The sequence below is a fragment of the Artemia franciscana genome, chromosome 14 (genome assembly GCF_032884065.1).
Source record: "Artemia franciscana chromosome 14, ASM3288406v1, whole genome shotgun sequence".
Taxonomy (NCBI): domain Eukaryota; kingdom Metazoa; phylum Arthropoda; class Branchiopoda; order Anostraca; family Artemiidae; genus Artemia; species Artemia franciscana.
Genome location: NC_088876.1, coordinates 6256261 through 6262568, shown reverse-complemented (window position 1 = coordinate 6262568; position 6308 = coordinate 6256261). Strand labels below are relative to the sequence as shown.

Below are 6308 nucleotides of genomic sequence, written 5' to 3'. Positions count from 1 at the left end.
TAACTGAAGAAAATCTTTGCCTCCCCCCCACATTTTCATCAGTTTAAACCCCTGGCACTTATTTATAGAATTGGCATCACCCGTTTAAATATCATCCAATTTGTTTTGTAATCAATTTGGTTGCAGTTCTACCAAAAATGATTCGCTTTGAGTGCTATTTTATTTTTTTTATAAGCTTAGCTTCAAACCTTGGTAGTATTTCAGCTTAGTGAGTTGGTCTACGGTTGGAAAAAACACCATTTTTGGTATTTTTATTAAAAATAAATAAAAAATACTTCACTCCCCCCCACATTTATTTTGAAAAACAGACTTTTCCCATCCCCACATTTTCATTAATTTGCGCCCCGTACAGCTATTAATTGAATTTGCATCAGTCACTTAAATATCAATTAAATGATTCTGTTGTCGAGATAGTAGCAGTTTTACCAAAAACGATTCGCTTTGAGGTATACTAGAACACCGGATAAAACTCAAGAAGGACCTCTGGGAAGTTTTTACAATTATATCACGGCCAAATGGCTGGCACTATCTTACATTTTTCCGTAAATTTAGAACGATGACACAGACAAGAGGAAGCTATGGAACATTTCTAATTTCAACCTGAAGAAAAGGTATCTGGCTGAGGTCCGAGAAATTTAAATCTCTCGTGTTTGTTTTAAAACAAAACAAGCTTTTACAATGGATCTGTTTTTCCAAGTTTAGAATCACGGAAATTTGTGGGGATAATTAACAAAATAAATAAAACTAAAGTAAAACAATTCTGTTTTATCATAAGGTGTAAAATCTGCTCTGTGAAGTTTATAGACCTTTAAAGAGACCCTCATCTTGACAATATTTCTGGAGGCCCTCGTGGATGTACTATGCACTTTATCTAAAACCTATTTGTCTCCATTCTATTCTCTTTCTCCATTCTACTCTATATTGTATTCTCCTGTAAAATGTCAGTGCTGTAATTCTGTCCTATTCTCCTATTTGTCTCCACTTGTTTCTTGTTGTCTCTATTCTATTAGCCTGTAAAAACGGCTTCGCCGCCGGGCCCTGGCACTTGGCACGCGGCAGGCTTCTATATATGTTTCTCATTAGCACTTGTCTTCTAACTGCAGATAATTTGAGCCTTTTCTTGATGTCAGACGTCACCAAAGGTTCGTTATAACCCCCTCTTGGAAAAATAAAAGAAATTTCTTAAAGTCCTAACCTATTTAGATCGTTCTTGTGACATAATTTGGGATCATGACGACGCCATACTTTGGTTTTTCAGCATCCGCGATAGATGTGACTGAATTGTATTGCTTTGGAAAACCGAAGCGGCACTGGAATTTTCCATTTTTGTTGATCATGCAACTCACATTTGGATTTAAATCTTTACACGGATTACGAGTCATCCACTTTAAGACTAGTTCTTTTAATAATGGATCGCTGCAATTTAGAATTTAAGCTGAAGTAAAACCATCGATTTCAACTGGATTATTGATTCGATCCTGAGGGCTCATGATCAATAGCAAATGCATATGTGGTAGTCTAGGTTTTTGAAGGTCAATCATATACACATATGCCTCAACCTTTCCAAATATGTTTCCCTGATTAATATTATTGATTATATCGTCAAATGTCAGTTTTGAAATTTGAGTAACGTACATAATTATGCCGGTATTCCATCTAGATGTTTATGAGCATAGGAATATTAATATTTATATTGTATTTTATTATTTGTTCGCCTACTGTTTATTTGCCTATGCGGGTGCCTCTCCTATTGGACCAATACACGGTTTGTTATCTTTTAGCAAGTCATGCCTGCCTAGAGTCTCAGGCAGGTTGACCCAAAATTCAAAATTGACATAGAACTATTAGACATACTCTATGATCAAGCCCTCACTAAATTAAATTTATCTCCACTTTAAAGTCCGGCTTGAACACCTTATTCAGCAATTTGGAAAATCTGTCCTAACCAATAAGAGCCACCGATCACTACTACCCAAACCAGCCCCTCCCAACAGTCGAACTCGGTTACAAAATAAACTTCTACCCCCTAATGTACGAACTAATCGTTACGCCAACTCATTTGTACCATTCTTCACATCAATTTTTAATGCTGAGTCGTAGTGTGTGATTTTTGTTTAAATGTATGATTTTGTAAAAAAAAAACTGAATTTAGCTATGCTATGATAGTTTTTGAATATACCGATCTCTCTCTACAATAGTTGGTGCTTCTTTAAATTCAGGCCAGTCATGATTACAATTCACAGTTATGAAGACATCTGAGGGTCCAAATGACGAAGAATAACCAAGGCGTCTTCAAAATGTTCAGCAAAGCAGCATGTTGATCCGATGAATGATGACGTTGCTATTACTTTTTCGCCAACAAATACATTCTGTTTCCAGGGTAAGTCGTTAAGAAGTCCTGTAATACCTACGTAGTTTTCAGCCATAATAGTTTTCTAGTTAAATTTCATCCAGTCAATGCGATTACGCTCAACATGAATATTGGCATCGACAAGGTACTGTTGGATTAGTCGTCCACCAAAATGAAAAGCATTAAAACCAACCCGACACAGGCTGGTTCTCACAGTAAGGCTTTTGACATGTATGGCTATACAGTACAGTAAGGCTTTTGGCATGTTCAGGTTGGAAAGTGATACGATACCTCACTAATTCAAGCCGTGTTATATGCAGACGACTTAAGTAAGGTGTTTGAAGTACATACCCCCTGACCATCCTGAAGTTCCAGCTGGATAAAACATTGGGTATGTAAAGGGTTTCACACGATTTTAAACTGACAAGATTTTTGCCAAGTTGTTTTACAGCTATTTCATTTGGTGGAAAATTGTTGTCACCATTAAGAGTAAGCACGCCGCCCACTTCATATCATGCACAAAGATTGAACCGTCTATAATCGAGACCATCTGGCACGGTGAAAATGAGCTGCACGATCGGAGGCTGTTGTCCCAATGATCATCCTCCGCTTCTCGCATTTTTTCGTAGCCTTTAGAATAGTCATATGTGTCTCGCAATATTTCTTCCAAGAGGTTAATTAGGTTATGAGAAATCCCACAACTTAAAGATGTGTGATGCGATCCTCAACAGCTTCGTTGGGGTTTAAAAAGTACATTTGGCCATGTGAAGGTGGCCCAAAATCCCCCTCAGTACTTTGTAACACATGCACTGCTAAATTGATTATGTGATAAATTTGTCCAGCTATTTTAAAGCTAAATATAACTGGCATTTTAAACCAGTGAAAATTTTGAGGCACAGAACTTTTTCAAGTAAAATCTCTATTTCTATGGGATACATCAATAAAAATAATTATTACATTTTAGAATGATAATATTATGTACTCTGTATCAACAACGATATTGCATTTTTTTAATAATAATATTATCATATATCATTATATCTTTATAATATGTAATATAAAGACGACTAGAGTATTTTATTTACGTTCCGGAAAACAAAGATACAAAAATACCTCCACCTCCCAAATATCAAAACAACAAAATTTGTCTGGCACATATTTTCACATCCTAATGAATAGGAACTTCTAGCCATTTAATCTTCGAACGCTGCTATACGATCCTGAGCGTTTTAAATCCATATATTGCACGGCGTCAAAGAGATCAACCACTGAAAAAAAAGGAGAATCGATACAAAAAGATATTAGAATCGATAAAAATTGTATTGTATTGTATTAGTGAATTGTATTAGTGAATTGTATTAGTGAATCGATAATTGTATCGATTCAAAAGAATCGATACAATTAGATATTAGATACAAAAAAAACAACAAAACATTTCATTCAGTCAGATTGCAAAAGTGGCCCTGACTGGATTTCAAGAAAATGCCATCGTGTCACCCAAAAAGACCATTTTTTGTGCCATAATAAATGATGAAATTCTCTATGAAAAATGACTAGTCTTTGGTGAGAGTTGAACCTGAGGCCTCCTGATGTCTGACCTAGCAAGACCTAGAAACCTAGAAACCTAGAGAGAGAGAGAGAGAGAAAGAGAGAGAGAGAGAGAGAGAGAGAGAGAGAGAGAGAGAGAGAGAGAGAGAGAGAGAGAGAGAGAGAATTAGTCTGCTGACAAATTCCCGGTTAAAAGTTATGTTTGCGATACGGTTTTATTCATATTAATTGAAACAAATTTAATAAACATAAAATTTTAAGTGACAAGTGAAAAACTATATACCAATGCACACTAAAAGATTTGCGGCAGCACTTAATTTGATCATTTAGATCCTACTACATATTATTATATATTTTAGTTGACATAAATTTTATTACATGTTAAATGATTCTATTATGTATGAAATTTTCCTTTACCACAAAATATTTCTGTGTATTAATTTGATTTTTTTTACACTTTCATAATTTTAATCAATGAAAAATTCAGGATTTTTTTTGGGAGGGGGGATTTCATATTTTGTGTTGGAGGTAAGATGTATAATAGTGTGCGCAAGACGTTTCTCCTTTTAAGCCTGTCACTCAACAGGTTCTGCTGCTAAGGGCAAATAATTTTATAATGGCAGATATTTAGCTCAAGATATATTTGGTCCTTTAAGCACTATATGAAAACTCAGTAATATGAAACTCAAATGGTAATATGAAAACTCAGTAATATGAAAACTCAGTAATATGAAAACTCAATTGGGAAGCACAGCCGATGTGAAGTCATCCAGGGAAACTAGTCAATCCTGAAACCTAGCTGATCTCTCCTATATTCTATGAAGTATATAAAGACTTGCAAAATTCAACGAGTTTCAGTTATGAATAACTCTTTAAAAATAACTTTTAAAATAATTAATCTAATTACATAACGTAAGTAATTATTAACACTAAATTATATAATTAAAAGTGGATAAATTAAAATAATTTTTAAAACAACATTGAGATACGTCCTTTCGTAAGGGTCATAACGATATAAAAACATGTAATTGCCAATCTAAAAATATATCTGTTCAAAAATTATTTATGAAAAAGGCCTAATATTATGTTGCGGAAATATCAAACACTTCTACCCCTTAATTTTATCACGCTTAAATAATTCTAGAATTAATCTAATTCCAAAAAATAATTATAAAAGATAACACTGGTTATCAAGCATTGCAAATTAATTACACCCGCTATCCAATTTTTTGCTTATTTAACAAAGTGGCCACACGCCACACTTTCAGTGGCAATATACTGTCAGGCAAATACCTCAGCCCTGATTGACGCCACTGAATGGATAAGAGTGGATGTTGCTAAGAAACAAAAACAATCAATACTATTTAATGTTACATAGCAAAATCCTATAGTTACCCATATTATTTTGTTAATTAATTCTTAACATACAATCACTCACAGCTTGCTATTTACTAAGTAAGTTATGCTTTGCATCGCATTAGTAACGACATCTATACCCATAAAGGACATCTAGTTTCTAATTTCTATTGGAGCAATGTTAAAGCGACAAATATCCGCTTCCATTCAGTCTCCAATGTTATCTATCCTGAATTACGTACCTCTATATTCGTATAAAGTACATCATAGCAATGGGCTAAAAAGAAATATTAAAGAAAAAAAAAATAGTATTGTTTATTTTCTTTGGTGTCGATCGCCTTCTAGGAAAATACAAATCCTAAAAAAGTTATTACTCTGTGAAAAATAAACAGAAAAGAGGAATTAAATTCATGCCGAAAATTCCATAACTCAAATAAAATTTCTGATTTGCCACCCCATGGCATAAACCTAAAGAAAACATGTTAATTATGCAAATACTTAATTTAGATTTTTTATAGGGTATGTGTAATGGCACACACCTGGTTGTTACTGAATTATGCAACATTAGCGTAACCTACTTAGTATAGATCATAACAAAAGATGAAAAAAAAAAAAAAAATAAAGAAGAAAATTGTACTTTGTCTTTTCTTTGGCCAACTTATTTCTTTCCCTTTTCTTGTATTTGAAAATTTCTTTACGGATATTTATATACTTTTTAATTATGATTCGCAGTTGTGATTGAAATGATAACGCTGTTCACGAATAAGTCCCGTTTTTTAGCAAATCAATGTGCTAAAATCTTACATCTTTTGACAGAAAACGATTTTAATGAAAATCTCGGGGCTCTGATCTCACCTTTTAGGGCTTTTTTTGCCAACATTTTTCTTAATTCTATTCTGATTAGTCGTTTAAGGACTTTGACGAGATTTTCTTCAAAAATTTGATCTATGATGAAGCAACAAGAGAGAATCTGAGCAGAAATAAATAATAAGTAAATAAAAAAAATAAAATAAAAATAATTATAAATAAAAAATAAATAAGATCTTAGATATAA

At 33.4% G+C, this 6308-nt stretch overlaps 2 long non-coding RNA genes across 2 annotated transcripts in view; one reads left to right on the top strand and one right to left on the bottom strand.

Moving 5' to 3' along the window:
- The first annotated feature begins 1989 nt into the window (after positions 1 to 1989).
- LOC136035233 (uncharacterized) overlaps positions 1990 to 6308 on the top strand; it is a 48173-nt gene continuing 43854 nt past the window's right edge. Inside the window, exon 1 of the long non-coding RNA XR_010619371.1 lies at positions 1990 to 2380. This is a non-coding gene — a long non-coding RNA (uncharacterized LOC136035233). The remainder of the gene's footprint in view (positions 2381 to 6308) is intronic.
- On the bottom strand, positions 3409 to 6230 carry LOC136035232 (uncharacterized). The gene is made up of 2 exons (XR_010619370.1): positions 5294 to 6230; positions 3409 to 3618 (listed from the first exon to the last, which is right to left on the bottom strand). It is a non-coding gene; the product is annotated as an uncharacterized LOC136035232 (long non-coding RNA).